Below are 15649 nucleotides of genomic sequence, written 5' to 3' on the forward strand. Positions count from 1 at the left end.
CCCTCCATCTCCTGGCCCCTCCTGACACAGCCAGCACCATCTGGGCAGACCGTGGCCTCGAAAGCAGGCAGCAGTGGACTTTGAGCCAGGGCTGTGGCTGGGAGAGGCGCCTGCAGCAGCCTGCATGCCGGGGGCAGGGAGGAGGTGGGGGAAAGACAAGAGGGCTAGGGCCAGGGCCGCCTGTGGGCACAGCTTGTGGCAGGTGGTGACTCAGCCTGTTAGGGCTCATCCAGCCATAAAGTGGGGGTGATGGCCCAGCACCCCAGTGTGTGCTCCATGGATCCCTGTCCTCTTTGAGCACCCCATGGCAGGGGTATAACAGGGCTCTTCCCAGGATGCCCCAGGCTGGAGCCCAGCCCAGCTCATCCTATCCAACAGGGAGAGCTGAGTCTCAGGCCAGGGTGGAGGGTCTTGCTGATGCTGCCGGGCAGTGCCAAGGCCACCATCCCTGGGGCGTGAGAGGGGCCTGGGTGGAGCTGGCCCAGCTCCAGCTGCCTGCACGGTCCTAAGGGCAGCGGGCACTCTGCCAGGTCCAGGGCACTTGTGCCCCCAGAGGCTGGAGAGGCAGATCTCAGAAACAGTCTGAGGAGTCAGTGTCCACCCCCGGCAGCCTCGGCTAGCCAGCTGACCTGGTCTGCACCTCAGTTTCCTCATCTGCGAAGTGCCATTCTTAGTTGGATTTTCTGGAAGTCTGTTAGAGGCCGGTGGGTGGTTTATGGGTACCTGTCTGTTCTTCCAGCTTTGATGGAGAAGATGGGGGGAGGTGAGGGGCTGGAGGGGATGCGCCCTTGGACACAGCAAACGATTGGCGGTGGTGGTGCCGCTGCCTGCTGAGCCAGGCAGGAGCTTGGATGTCCTCCCGTGGTCTGGCGGGGCCAGGAGCTGAACTTGCCACCAGGAGTCTGGCCAGGCCTGGGGTCTGGGGGGGCCAGGAGCGGAGCCTCTGGCTTAGAGTCCTTGCAGTTTGGTCACCCTGAGCTCCGAGGTGCTAACAGTACAGACACAGGGGTACGACCTACCTGGGAGGTCCCGCCCCACCCTGTGCCCAGAGCACCCCACTGCCTGACTCTGTCCCACGGGGAAGAGGGAGGTCCCTTACCTTGTGCCTCACCCGGCTCACCCCTCAAACAGCCTGCTGGGCTGCAGACTTTTTCCAGGCCCTCCTTCCTGATTCACCTTTGAGTCCCCGGCCCTGCCCTGCTCCACCTCGCCCAGCCCCACCCCTTCACTCTCACCTCAACCTCCTTCCACACTGACCTAGTGTGAGGGTCTTGTCCCCAGGCTGCTCCACGCTCCTGCGGGCAGCTCTGGGGCCCTCAGACTAGCCCTTCCGCACAGCTGGGGAAACTGAGGTTCCAGGTGGGGAGCCTCACCCCATGGAGGGCTGCGTGGACTGTGAAGCACACTCCAGAGAGAGACAGCAAGGGGGCCTGTCTGAGGCTGCTGTGAAGGGCAGGCGAGGCACGGGAAGCGAGGTTGGGGGCACCTTCTCTTCACACAGCTTCCCTGTGGGGAGCCCCCCCAAACATTGGCGCTGACTACAGGTGTAGTCCAGCGGGGCGCTGGAGCTGGGAGCTGGGGGCTGGGGCTGAGGGCTGGAGCTGGGAGCTGGGGGCTGGGGCTGAGGGCTGGAGCTGGGAGCTGGGGGCTGGGGCTGAGGGCTGGAGCTGGGAGCTGGGAGCTGGGGGCTGGGGCTAGAGCTGGGAGCTGGGGGCTGGGGCTGAGGGCTGGAGCTGGGAGCTGAGGGCTGGAGCTGGGGGCTGGGGCTGGAGCTGGGAGCTGGGGGCTGGGGCTGAGGGCTGGAGCTGGGAGCTGGGAGCTGGGGGCTGGGGCTGGAGCTGGGAGCTGGGGGCTGGAGCTGGGAGCTGGGAGCTGGGGCTGAGGGCTGGGCCTGAGGGCTGGGGCTGAGAGCTGGAGCTGGGAGCTGGGAGCTGGGAGCTGGGGGCTGGGGCTGAGGGCTGGAGCTGGGAGCTGGGAGCTGGGGGCTGGAGCTGGGAGCTGGGAGCTAGGAGCTGGGAGCTGGGGGCTGGGGCTGGAGCTGGGAGCTGGGGGCTGGGGCTGAGGGCTGGGGCTCGGAGCTGGGAGCTGGGAGCTGGGAGCTGGGGGCTGGGGCTGAGGGCTGGAGCTGGGAGCTGGGGGCTGGGGCTGAGGGCTGGAGCTGAGGGCTGGGGCTGAGGGCTGGAGCTGGGAGCCGGGAGCCAGGCTTCTTTGCCGCCTCTGAAGCAGGGTGTCAGCATCAAAACTGCTAGGCTAAATATAGCTGCGGAGCTTCCTGGAAAACATAATTCCAAGGGGCCAATAATGAATGCTCAACTGCGCAGTCGTGTCCAGGGTGATGAATCCGCCCAGGATGTCCTGAGTGGACGGGCCCATCATTCCTGGCTCCGGGCCCACCCAATAGGTGTCAGGGCTTCTTGGTACCTGCGGGGTTGCTGGGAGAGGTGCAGCCCGGGTTATCCACTGCTGGGGTGATGGCCTTTCCTGGTCAGTGAAGGTGGCTCACCCCACCCCAGGGAAGTCTGTGTGACGCTGCCTTCTCCAGAAGTTCTCTGTGCCTGCTCTGGCTCCAAGCACATTGGCTCCCTCCCAGCCCTCTATCTGGTGAGGGTCTCCCCCTCTTCCTGAGCAGACAGGACCAGAGCCAGCCTGCAGGGCCTCCTCTGCAGCTCACCACAGCAGGGGTGCCTGGGACACTAGCTGACCTCAGCTGGGATACCAATGGACTGGAGCCTTCTAGAAAGGGGGGGTGCAGATTCAGGAAGCCCATCAACCCAGCAGCAAGCGTCCCACCAAGCTTGGCCTCTGGTGTGCAGCAGAGCCCTGGACAGGCTCTCCAGGTTCTGAGTTTTTCTTACCAAGACTGGGAAGGAGGGCTCTCCACCATCAATTTTACTCCTCCCTACATACTCCCTCAGGCGGGGCTGCTTTGGTTTGCAGAGGGGGAAGGAGCAGCGGCGGCCTGGCTGCATGGCCCGGAGTTCTGCTGACCTGTGTCTGGAAGGTCTCCTGCCACCCTGATAGCCCAGGGACTTCCAGAATGTCAGGCTGTCCGCCGTCCACGGGTCGGGGTCCTCAGAATGTCAGGCTCTCTGCTGTCCACGGGTCGGGGTCTTCAGCCATTTGGAGTGTTTGGGACCCTCTGGATCTCATGCTTCACCTCTGCTTGGAGGGCAGGTGAGCTGCCCAGGCCTGCAGGCAGCCCAGGGTGGTTTCTGCACGGCATAGCTAGAGGTGGGGCCAGTGGGGCAGCTCTGGCTGCAGCGGCGCCTGTTGCCCCAAGGGCTTTCCTTGGCCAAGGTTAGCGCCCATCTCTCTGTGGGCCTTCCTAGGACTGGCCTGGTGCTGGACTTGCTGTTCAGGTGAGAGAGCAAGGGGTGGAGGGGGCGGGGAGGAGGGCCTTAACCAAGCCTCTCAGGTTCAAAGCCAGGGAGCCCCCGCCCCGCCATGCTTGTGGGACATCCAGGAAACAGCTCAGCTCTCTGGGGTCCGAAATGCCTTGTTTGTGACCTCTGGATGCATGCGGACGGGATGAGGCCTCTGTAGGCCTTGGGTGCCCCCTTGTGGCCTGTGGATGCTCCACAGAAGCGTAGCTCTTGTGGGGAGGAGGGTAGACACGGGTAGAGGTGGCAAAGACCAGACCAAACCTCCTCACCCAGGCCCGCATGGCAGCACCGCGTGTCCTGGGAGAACGGAAAACCCCAATTTCTTTCTTTCTTTCTTTTCTTTTTTTTCTAGAGGTTAATTGGAGATAAGAGTTTTATGATCTTCAGTGCCAGGGCTGGCTTTGAACTGTGATCCTCAGATCTCAGCCCCTTGTATAGCTAGGATTACAGGCATGAGCCTGGCGAAGCCCCCAATTTCTTATTTTTATTTTTTTATGTGCCCAATCTGGGGTTTGAACTCAGGGCCTGAGTGCTATCATTGAGCATTTGTGCTCAAAAAAAGTGACCTACCGGGGCCGGGAATTTGGCCTAGTGGTTAAAGTGCTTGCCTAGCATGCATGAAGACCCGGGTTCGATTCCTTGATACCACATACATAGAAAAAAGCTGGAAGTGGTGCTGAGGCTCAAGTGGTAGAGCTCTAACCTTGAGAAAGTCCAAGGACAGTGCTCAGGCCCTGAGCTCAAGCCCAGGACTGGCAAAAAAAAAAAAAAAAAAAAAAAAAAAGTGACCTACCACTTGAGCTACGGCTGCACTGATGGCTTTTTGCTGGTTCATTGAAGGGTCTCATGGACTTTCCTTCCTGGGCTGTCTTTTTTTTTTGCCAGTCCTGGGGCTTGAACTCAAGTCCTGAGCACTGTCCTTGAAGCTTTCTCAAGCTCTACAAGGTGAGCCACAGCACCACTTCTGGGTTTTTCTGTGTATATGATGCAGAGGAATCAAACCCCGGTCTTCCAGCATGCCAGGTGAGCACTCTACCACTAGGCCATGCTCCTGATCCCCTGGAGTGCCTTTGAACTACTATCCTCAGATCTCAATCTCCTAAGTAGCTAAGATGACAGACATGAGCCACGAGTACCCAGCCTGATTTCTTATGTCTTCATTCTAAATTGAATCCAGGGACACCACAATATGCGGAGACACAAAAGCTTTTTTATTTCAGGTGAAACGAGGAGGAAAAACTGGATGCAGTGACCTCCGTGGAGGCGGGAGGAGGGCAGAGGAAGGGGCTGGGCAGTGGGGAGGAGGCCTGAGCTCTGCCTGGGGGCTTGCTCTCTGGTCAGAACTGGAAGGGGCCCAGTAGCCAATACTGTGTCTACCCCCTGCCACCTTCTTCAGCCTGGGGACTGAGGCAGGGTGGGTGACCCAGAAGAGTCCTTGCCCCCTTCCCAGGCCCCAGTGGGAGGTAGGTTGATGTGGAGGCCACAGTCCTGTGCCAGGAGACCCTGTAGGCCACAGCAAATGACCTGGAATGCAAGCTGGCCAGAGCAGGGACTGTGCTGGGTGTCACAGGCATCAGAGGGACCAACTGCTGGAGTTGAACCTGCTGGCACATGACTGTAATTGCAGTGACTTGGAGGGGCAGCAGGGTTTCCCAGGCAAGGATGAGGGGAGGGGCTCAAGAGGTTGGGTGTTAGCCTGGCAGATGGAAGGCCCTGCATCCATCCCTAGTGCTGAAACAAAACAAAACAAAATTCAAAGTCTACACCTTTCTCCTGGCAACTAATTAAAATATCAAAAAACCTCTGCATACATCACCCAAAGTGTGAGGCAAACAGGATGCAGCAGGTCACGGTTTTAATTAACATCTTACGTTAGCGTGATGTGCTTATCATGGTAAGTGACCCACTCTGGACCCAATTATTTAAAATGTCCATAATTTATTCAGACTTCCCCAGGTGCTCATTTGTTGTCCCAGGACCCCAGACAGAGTCCCTAGAGGCCTTTGGGAATCCAAATCGTGGGGTCAGGTATCTGCAAAAGCCCCTCTGTTGGTTGTCCTGGGGTGCTGGAGCTTGGGAGAAGGTGTTCAGGAGGAGGGTTCTCCCGGTGATTGGCAGGAGAAAGTGTGCATGGGAGGCTTCTCCTGGTGATTGACAGGAGGAAGTGTGCAGGGGAGGAGGGCTCTCCTGGTGATTGACGGGAGGAAGTGTGAAGGGGGAGGGCTCTCCTGGTGGTTGGCGGGAGGAAGTGTTGGGGGGCTCTCCTGTCAACACAACCTCCTGCTGAACTTGGCCCTCACCTTAGGTGGAGGTACTGCCTGCCAGGTTTCTCCATGGTCTCCCTGCCCCCTACTCTTGGAAGGAGTGGGGGTGGCTTGTCATTTTACAATCTCATAATCTCGGAAGCTGAGTAATATGTTCTAGTTTTCAAAGGACCAGCCTCTCGAGTCTTTGTAACCTGGGGAGAAGAGAAGGGAGGCAAGACAGAGTAAGTGGGGCCTTGAGCCTACCGCTCAGCGCCTCCATGTTTACCTGCTCCTAGTAATTTTTAGCTAGGGGTGGCAGCTGTACCTGTAGTCCCAGCTAGTGGGAGGTGGGGATTGGAAAGGTTGAGGTTCTTGGTTGGCCTGAGCAAAAAGTTGGTGAGAGCCTCCCTCAGCCAGTGGAAAGCTGGTGTGGTGGTGTGTGTCCATCCCCGCTCTGCAGGAAACGTAGATAGGATCGTGGCCCAGGGGAAATCAAGGACTCTATTTGACAATAACTAAAGCAGAAAAGGACCGGAGGTGTGGCTCCAACTGTACAGCTCTGGCCAGGCAAGCCGGAGGCTCTCAGTTCAAACTCCAGAGCTGCTAAAAAGAGAATTACCAGGGGCCAGGAGTTTGGCCTAGTGGTAGAGTGCTTGCCTAGCATGCACGAAGACCCGTGTTCAATTCCTCGGTACCACATACACCTAGAAAAAGCCAGAAATGGAGCTGTGGCTTAAGTGGTAGAGCTCTAGCTTTGAGAAAACCCAAGGACAGTGCTCAGGCCCTGAGTTCAAGGCCCAGAACTGGCCAAAAAAAAAAAAGGAGTGTGCATGTGTGCATATGTACCTGCGTGTGTGGTGTTTTCAAGTAAAAGAAGAATTATCAAAGAAAGTGCCCAGACCACGGCATGCCTTGAGACCACCCTGTGGGGTGGCCCAGCTCTGCTCACTCCTGCTAGACGAGGGGGGGCTGTGGGAGACGGTGAGATGGCATCCCATTAGGAGCTGCAGGATCACTTGGTGACCAGGCCAGGCCCCTCACCTGGGGCTGCTCCTCCCCGGGGTGTGCTCCTCACTTAGAGGTGCTCCCTGGCCTGGGAGGCGAGGAGGTGCTCCTCACCCGGGTTTTTCTCTCACTGTGGCAGAGCCATCTCCCAAGCCTCCACCAGTGCGCTCAGCGGTCCTCGCTCTGAGGGGACAAAGTAGACATTCCCACCCTGGGTCTTCAGCCAGGCTGTGCCTCTCCAGAGTCCTCAGGGGTGGCGCCCCGCCACCCCCACCGCAGAGGCAGAAACAGGCCTGGACACATGGGGTCACGTGTGGAGTAAGGTGGTGTCACCCCCCTCCACCGGGAGGCCACAGGCCTGCACCTAGCCCTGCAAGGCCACTGCAGGATCCTCCATGCGGGATCCCCACGTGGGGAAGGCGTACCTGGTCTTCTGGGCCTGTGAGCAGCTCTGGGCCTGGAGACCCGGCTGGGCTGCCCTCAGCTCTGCTGGGCCCCAGGCCTGGCCAGCCCGGCACGGCCTTCTCCTGGGAGGACAACTGAGGCCTCACCTCTCCTACCACAGCTCTTCTCTTGCTGGGGCCACCCTGTCCCTAGCGTGGGAGGGCCAGGGGGACAGGGTGCTCAGCAGCTACTCGGTGCCTTTCCTCAGGCTGAGGGGTCAGACGTCAGCTCTTCTCTGAGCTCCCAGCCCCCTTCCCCACCATGCCTGTCCCTTGCCTTTAAATAGCTGTGACCAGGTGACTTACTTTCCCCCCCAAAAATGGCTCTTCCCTCCCTCCCCCAGCCCTGCCCCTCACAGCAGCACTCAGCACAGCAGGAAAACAGCCAGAGGACACTGTGGCTGGAGGGCCAGGGTTCCTGGGTCTAGGCCACACTGGCCTTCTGCTTGTTGTGGTCTTAAAGAGGACAGAGAAGCCGGGCTGGGGCAGCGGCTCCTGCAGCGGGTGGCTGTTGTGCATGCTTTGCTTGCAGACCCCTCCGGAGGTGGTGACATGGCCACCATGCCCTGGGCCAGCACCGCACTCCATCCCTGCAGCCCAGGGCAGGGCACGGAGCTGACCGGCAGCGGCAGCAGCTCCGGTTTGCTGAGCACTGGCCCCCGAGCTCCGGCTGAGTGGTTATTTTTAACCTGGGGATGGTAAATGCATTTCTACAGGAAAACCATGCTCGTCGATCATCTCTGTGGCTGAGCACATGGCCAGGCTGCTCCAGTGGCCGCTCTGAGGATGGTAACCGAACCCCATCAGCTGACCGGGGTGGATAAATCTGGCTCCTCCTCTCAGGTTTCAAAGCTGGTCCCCACCCGTCCTTAATGTGACCGGGAAGCCAGATCTGGGGCCCAGGCCGGCTGGGAGGGTGTGTGGGGCGGGGGACCCAGGACTGGGACCTGGGGTGGTCACGATGGAGCAGAAAGTTGAGTTCTGGGCTTCTACCCCGCCGGTGGCCAAGGTCCTGGTAGAATTGTCCATCCCATCCTCAGAGGAGGCGCTGCCGGCGCGCCCTCACTGCACTGCCAGTGCACTGTCCCCCAGCACTACCTCCACAGCCACCCAGCCCTCATCCCCTCCTTCCTCAAGCTGTCATGTGTCCCAGTGGACACACCTGAAAATTGTGACGTAAGAGTGATGTACAGGGGGTGACAGTTTTTTGTTTTGCCAGTCCTGGGCTTGGGCTCAGGGCCTGAGCACTGTCCTTGGACTTTCTCAAGGCTAGAGCTCTGCCACTTGAGCCATAGCACCATTTTTGGCTTTTTTCTATGTATGTGGGACCAAGGAATCCAACCTGGGTCTTGGTGCATGCTAGGCGAGCACTCTACCACTAGGCCACACTCCCGGCCCCAGAGGGGTGACAGTTACAGGAGTCAGGTCATGAGTGCATTTCCGTTTGAACAATGCCACCCTTTCCTCACTCTCTTTTCCCAGCTGTCCCCTTCTGCCCCCACCCTCAAGTCATAGAGTTCATTTTCCACATAGAGTCATTGCATTCGTTCACCTGTTGTCCTCCGGGTCTGTGGCCCTCTCTCACCTTCCCAAAGACAGACAAGCAAACAAATGAGGCAAAAAACCAAAGAAAACAAACCATAACAAGGAAGAAAAAAACCTTCCTGCTTGCATTTTCAGGAGTTCATTTGGGTAAATGTCACTTCATATGATCAGAGGCGAGGTAGTGAGCCTTGCACTTCTTTGTTGTTGTAGGTCAGTCATGGGGCTTGAACTCCAGTCCTGGGCACTGTTTCTGAGCTCTTCATCTCAAGGCGAGAGCTCTACCATGCTGGGCCACAGCGCCACTTCCATTTTTCTGGCGGTTAATTGGAGATGAGAGTCTCATGGACTTTCCTGCCTGGCTGGCTTTGAACCTTGATCCTCAGATCTCGGCCTCCTGAGTAGCTAGGATGACAGGCGCGAGGCACTGGCGCCCGGCTCCTCTGTTTTTATCCACTGACTGTTGACCTTGCCTGTAGGATCGGGAGCACGTGGGCAGGAGTCTCATCCATTTGTTTTCAGAGGTAGCAGTGAGAAAGAGGTACCCAACGTATCAAGTCCGGACAGGCGGGGATGCGTCTCTGTAACAGATGCCACGCTGCCTCTCAGGGGCCTCACGGTGGTGATGGCGGTCCTCTCTGCCGCTTCTGTCCACGTCGGTAAACCTCGAGCTTCCGACAGCAGGCAGGTGGCTGCCACACCTTTACTCCCGGAGCCTCCAGTCGTCTGTGGATCTCACGGATCGTGACATTTCAGTGGTCAGACCACGCTCCTCACTGTAATCACTGAAGAGTTGCCAGGGGAAGGGTTAGGGGCACTGGAAGTGCCAGGGACTGCCCAGAGAGCTGGAGTGAGCACGGAGGGCGGGAGGTGTGTGGGGCCTCTGGCATGGTCGGCTGTCTCATGGCAGGGAGGCGGAGTGGAGGAGGAACAGGCCTCTGGGCGGAGCTCTGTCTGGCTGATAGAGACCCCGTGGGCCCTCCTGGAGGCTCCCCGGAGACGGGCTGACTCCTGTCCTTCCTCCTGTGACTGTGACATTTGACTTGGCCCGATGTTTTTGTCTGGTATCTTCATTGGCCAGCCAGGGGAGCTTGGAGGCTTGGTTTATTTTTCTGGAAGGAGGATAAATTGTGATCTCCTGCCGGGAAAGACACATTCATTTTGTGACATGGCTTTTTTGAATAGGCTCTGAGTTACCTAGGGTGGGGGCTGGCGCTTCCCCAGGCAGGAGTGGTGGGCGACTCAGGGGTGGTGGGCACAGGGGAGGGACCAGGCCTGCCGTGGCACTGGGCTGGGGGCAGCCCCTCCAGGCTCGTGGGGCCTCCTCCAGGGCTGCTGGATCCTGGTGCTGGGGCTGGGACGTGATGGAGTCATCTTGAGATTGAGGCTAGAAGAGGAGAGGACGCCCTGGGTCAGCTGAGAGCAGGCATGGCTTCGGCAGGCGCTGTTCACCTTCTGCCAAAAGGTGAGTCCGGGCAGGCCGGAACCTGGTGTCTAGGCGCTCAGGAATGGGTACCGAGCCTTCCTGCCCCTGTGAGCCTCCGTTTCTCTGGCCTCATGGGGGTTCTGTGGAGGTGCAGGGTGAGGCCTTTGGGCTCTGAGGAAGGGTGGTGACTCGAGCACCACTGAGGAGGCCTGGTGGGGAGGCTGGTGACTGAGGACTCCCGTGAAATAGGGGAGATTTCCTTCTATGCCACCTGGCACTGCTAGAGTGACAGTGATCCCAAATCTGCCCTGTCCTAGACTTGGGTCCACGACTAAGCACTCAGTGAGGCAGTGTCTCCCCAAACCTTCCCACGCCTGTCTACACACAAGTCCAGGCTGACTCACTAGGGCTGGCGTGGGCTCCACTCAGCCCACTTCCAGTCTCTACCCCTCCCAGGGCCTCACGGCCATGCCACAGGAGCTTGTCTTGCAGACTGAGTGTTGCTATTCACTTCTACACAGCTGGCCTCCTTGGGCCACAGTGATACCAAAGGCCTCAGAAACTGGATGGGAGAAGTGAGTCTGTGAGACAGGATTGGCTGGTGAGCCCGGTGGTTCAGCCCCTCTGGGGAGGAGTGGACAGGATTGGCTGGTGAGCCCGGTGGTTCAGCCTCTCTGGGATCTGGCCTCTCCATCACCCAGCTCTGAGCAGGGCACAGGCTGTCAGAGTCCTGATATACAAATGGAGTTGGTTGTAGTGGACTGGGTGGGGATGAGAGGCTGGGATGTTTAATCCTCAAGCCTTGCTGGGCCCAGAGCCTCCCAGTGCTTGTTAGAACTCTTGGGGGACTTAGGGTTCAGCCCTGGTGTCCGAGGCCTCCTCCCTCCCCCCTCACCTCCCTTCTTCCTGCCCCTATCCCTGCCCCGGGCCTCCCCTCCCAGCCCCTCTCCTACCTCCACCCCATCCCCTGTCATGCACACCCCCGTGTGCATGCGGTGTGGCTCTCTTAGAACCCCCGGTCTGTACCCGCGTCACTGTGTCCCTGTGCCCCCTGCCCTGTCCTAGGGGAGCAGCAGTGAGGAGTCCTCAGGGAGGCAGGACATAGGAGTACTGTCCGCCACCTCCCTTCCCCCAGGACACAGGAAGCCACCCAGGGCAGCTGTCCACCAGCTGTCAGGGGAGAGGACATTGTGATCTGGGGACAGAAGACAGTGGGTTGGGTCCTGGATCCTGCTGCCAGCTCTGCTCTCTGCAGCTGTGCAGGGCCTTGGCCACCAGGACAGGTGCCAGGCCAGTGCCCTCTCCTCATTGCTCCCTCCCCATGTGTTGCACCCCCCCACCAGACCTGCAAGTAGAATCCAGACACCCAACACCTGCATTTCCATGCTGGACCCCTGCAGCCTGGGCTCAGGGCCTACAGCTCTGAGGATCACCCCAGACTGTGCACCAGGCACAGAGACAGGACTGGCTGGTGCCCCCGTGTGCCCAACGTGGCCCCCAGAGACCCCTAGGGAGCCCGTGCAGCTTGATGAGCCTGCCTGAGACGGGGGACAGGGTGGAGGAGGGCCAGAGTGGCTCAGGGAGGGCAGGACCTGCCGTGGGGTCTCCAGGTCCTCCTGGAGCTGTGGAGGGCCCTCCCGAGGACCCTCAGGTCAGGACCATGTATGGGTGGCACCACACAGTGTATGTGGTCTTTGGGACTGCCTTGCTCTGACCCAGCTGCAGTGGAATCAGTGCAGGGAAGCAGGAGGGGTGTTGTGTCCCACCTCTCCTCCCCCCACCGTTACCACAGCGCCAGTGCTTTGGGGATCAAGGGTTCTAAGACAGTTGCCCTGGCCTGTCCCCAGGGGTAGTGCTCTTGAGATGGCCTTGGGGAGGCATCCCCAGACAGCCTGCAGGCCACCAGCCCTCCCTGGCAGCCTGCTGTGCTGTAGGGAGCACATGGCCGCAGCAAATGCAGAAGCCTCTGTCCTAGGGTTGTTCCCAATCTCTGGGATTCCTGGATGACCAGCCTTGATCTCACCTGCTCACCCAGCCACCCACTCACTCACCCACTCACTCACCCAGCCACCTACCCACCCACCCACTCACCCACTCACCCACCCACTCACTCACCCAGCCACCCACTCACTCACCCACTCACTCACCCAGCCACCCACCCACCCACTCACCCACTCACCCACTCACCCACCCACCCACCCACCCACCCACTCACCCACTCACGCACCCACCCACTCACTCACTCACTCACCCACTCACCCACCCAGCCACCCACCCACTCACCCACTCACCCACTCACGCACCCACCCACCCACCCACTCACCCACCCACCCACTCACCCACCCACTCACCCACCCAGCCACCCACCCACCCACCCACTCGCCCACCCACTCACTCACTCACCCACTCACCCACCCAGCCACCCACCCACTCACCCACTCACCCACCCACCCACTCACCCACTCACCCACCCACTCACTCACCCAGCCACCCACCCACTCACCCACTCACCCACTCACTCACTTGCTCATTCCAGTATCCAGCGAGCACCTTCTATATTCTGTCGTCCCCAGGACCCAGCAAGGTGGTGGGAGGAAAAGCTGACCCTTGGTGGGCGTGGGCGGTGACTCTGCTGATGGCTGCTTACCAGTCCTGGAGCCAGGGCTCCGCCCAGAATGACCCAAAAAAGGAAGTCTGGACATTGTGCTTTCCCCGTCCCAGGCATATGACCCAGGGAGGGCGGCTGGGGGCACAGGTGCCCACACCCGGGCAAGACGGACACCGGCGGACCTGCCTGCAGGGAGGCAGCCGCAGCTGGGTAGGAGGTCGTGTCAGGCCATCCGCTCCACTGGCCTGGATGAGGATGGAGAGGGGCCGTGTAGGTGCCAGTTCCTGGCTCCTGTTCACTGGGACCCCATCGTGAGGGCCTTGGGAGCGGATGGACCCCTGCCCCCCACCAGGATTCTGTGCTCCCCACAGCCAGCCAGGCCGCGGCAGGGCTTGGGCAGGTCACTCAGTGTTGACACTGGGTTTGGAGAAGCTGGGAAGGCTGAGCTAGTCTTGGTGAAGTGGTGACGGTGGTGTTGAGTTCTCAGGGGGCCAAACCCTAACCCTCCTGACAGGGGAGTGGCTGGCAGAACCGGGATCCTGCGAGGCCACCACTGTCCCAGGCACGCCAGAGCCCGAGCTTGCCCACGGCCCAGGGCCTGGGGCTCTGCTGGAAAGGGGGCAAGGATTGCCAAGCAGCTCTCAGTTACCTCGGAGCCTCTGAGGGAGAGAAGAAAGGCAGGTGTCCTCAGCCCAGGTCATCGAGGGGCACAGGGACCCCTAGGGACCTTGTGGAGTCCAGGCTCTGTGCTCCCCTGCCTCATGCAGGCCACAGACCTTGGGGGACTGCTTCCGGTTTAGAGTGGCCTGGAGGAAGCTCCACCAGCCCCCAGCTCCGGTGGACACCAGGCCTGGTGTGTGTGTGGCCTACCACTCCTGTGTGGCAGGACCACTGCCATTGCCTCCTGCCTTCTGGACGTTCCAGCCTCTCACCTTTGCCACGGCTCAGGCTCTGAGTGCCGAGGTGGGGGCACAGGCCAGCCCCCAACACGAGTGCTGCTGGGCCCGAGGCTGCTGCTATCTTTTTTTCTCTGTCACGTTTAAATTACTCTGAAAAGTCACAGCTCCTAAGCTATGAAGACACGACAGCCACCTGTATGCACAGGAATCGTAGCTGCTGGCTCAGGGTGCACTGTCTGCCCAGCAAGCATGAGACCCCCAACTTCAAACCCTGGTGTGGAAAAAAATTCACTACAGAAAACAGCTGAGGGGTTGTGGTTGGATTTGCTGCGGGTTTTGTTTCGTTGTTGTTGCTGTGGGACTTGAACTCTGGGCACTGTCCCGGAGCTCTTCAGCTCAAGGCTGCTGCCCTGGAACCACAGCCCAACTTCCGGTTTTCAAGTGGATAATTGGAGATAAGAGTCTCACAGGCTTTCATGTCCGGCTGGCTTTGAACCACCATCCTCAGATCTCAGCCTCCTGAGTAGCGAGGATTACAGGTGTGAGCCACCACGCCCTGCAATTTGCTGCTTTTTGACATCTCAGCCAGTCTATCAGGAGCAACGTGGCTGCCTGGACCCGGCTGACCTCTGCCCTCTGGGATAAGGGCACACGCATGCACGCACACACACACACACACACACACACACATACACACACACGCACAGAGGAATATTTCAGAGATGAAGAACACTTCAGAAATAGTCCCTGCTGCCCCGGCCCAGGCCTGGCTGTCCTCAGAGGTGGGCGTGCTGCACCTCTCACTGCCCTCAGGCACAGGTGCTCCACTTTTTGCACTTGGTCCTCATGGGAGCCCAGACTCCTTTGAAGGCAGCTCATCTTCGTGGTGTGCCAGGAGGTGTTCTACTGAGAGGCCGGGCCAGGTGGTGGACCATGCTGGGAGCCTCCTGGCTCTTGGCTCTTGGCTCTGGGGTCAGGGGCGCCAGGCCTTCGGTGGCTTCTCAGCAAGACGCTCCGTAAGAAGCAGGAGGGTGGAGTGGTGGGTGGCTTCTCTGCGCTCCGGGTTTTCTTCCGATTTATTGTTTTTATAGAGAGCCGCTCTCCCTGCTGCATGGCCAAGGGGGACGCGTGAGCCGGGGACACGCGGAGCTGGGTGGGCAGTGTCCGGTTACAATGACGTTTTTGTGTGCAGCTTCCCCCACATTGCGCTGGGAGGGACGTGAGAAGGAAGCCGAGGTTGGCGGGGAGGTGCTCTCCACGCGGCCTGGACTCTGCGGGAAAAGGAGACGGGGCAGAGGCAGCGCTGGCCAGGAGGGGGGCTCCGCGCTCCTGGGTGGACGCAGCACAGACGGCGCCTGCTGAGCGCGGCCTCGAAGCACAAACCTCCCCGTCCTTGTAGTCAGAGCAAGGACTCAGCGCTGGTCAGCACCTCTGCTTCCCTCCGGGGCCCCTGAACCTGCGGCTGGAGCCCTTCGGCTTCATTCTCCTCCCCTCGACACAGCTCACCACCACCGCTCCTCCTCAGGGGCCAGCTTGGAACATCGGCCATCACTTCCTATGCGTCTCAGTGGAGCCAGGCAGCTGCAGGAGCGTCTGCAGAGGACAGAGTAGAGCTCCTCCACAGAGCTGCCCCCGCTTCTCACCAGGCTGGCGATCAGAGGGGTGGATCAGCCGGTGCAGGCCGTCCGGTGCAGGGAGATGGCTCAGGAGTGAGGCAACTGGAGTCATTTTAGGTTTACGAAAGGGTCGGCTGGGATATAGCTCGAGTGGCAAAATGTGTGCTTAGCATTTGGGAGGCCCTGGGTTTAATCCCAGTGTTAAAAAAGTAAGTAAATAAAAAGAAGGTTGCGATGACTTAGGACTACTTTTAGACCAGGCCCAGTGGCTCAGGCATGCACGGAGCTGGCTGTTCTTCAGACCATCCCTGAACTTCTCTTTCTTTCTTTCTTTCTTTCTTTCTTTCTTTCTTTCTTTCTTTCTTCTTTTTTTGTCTGTCACAGGGTTTGAACTCTGGGACTGGGCTCTGTCCCGTGCTCTACCACTTGAGCTACAGCGCCACTTCTAGTTTTCTGTTGGTTAATTGGAGAAAAGAGTCTC

This window comes from Megascapheus bottae, chromosome 18 (assembly GCF_031878675.1).
Source record: "Megascapheus bottae isolate mThoBot1 chromosome 18, mThoBot2.hap1, whole genome shotgun sequence".
In the NCBI taxonomy this organism is placed as follows: Eukaryota; Metazoa; Chordata; class Mammalia; order Rodentia; family Geomyidae; genus Megascapheus; species Megascapheus bottae.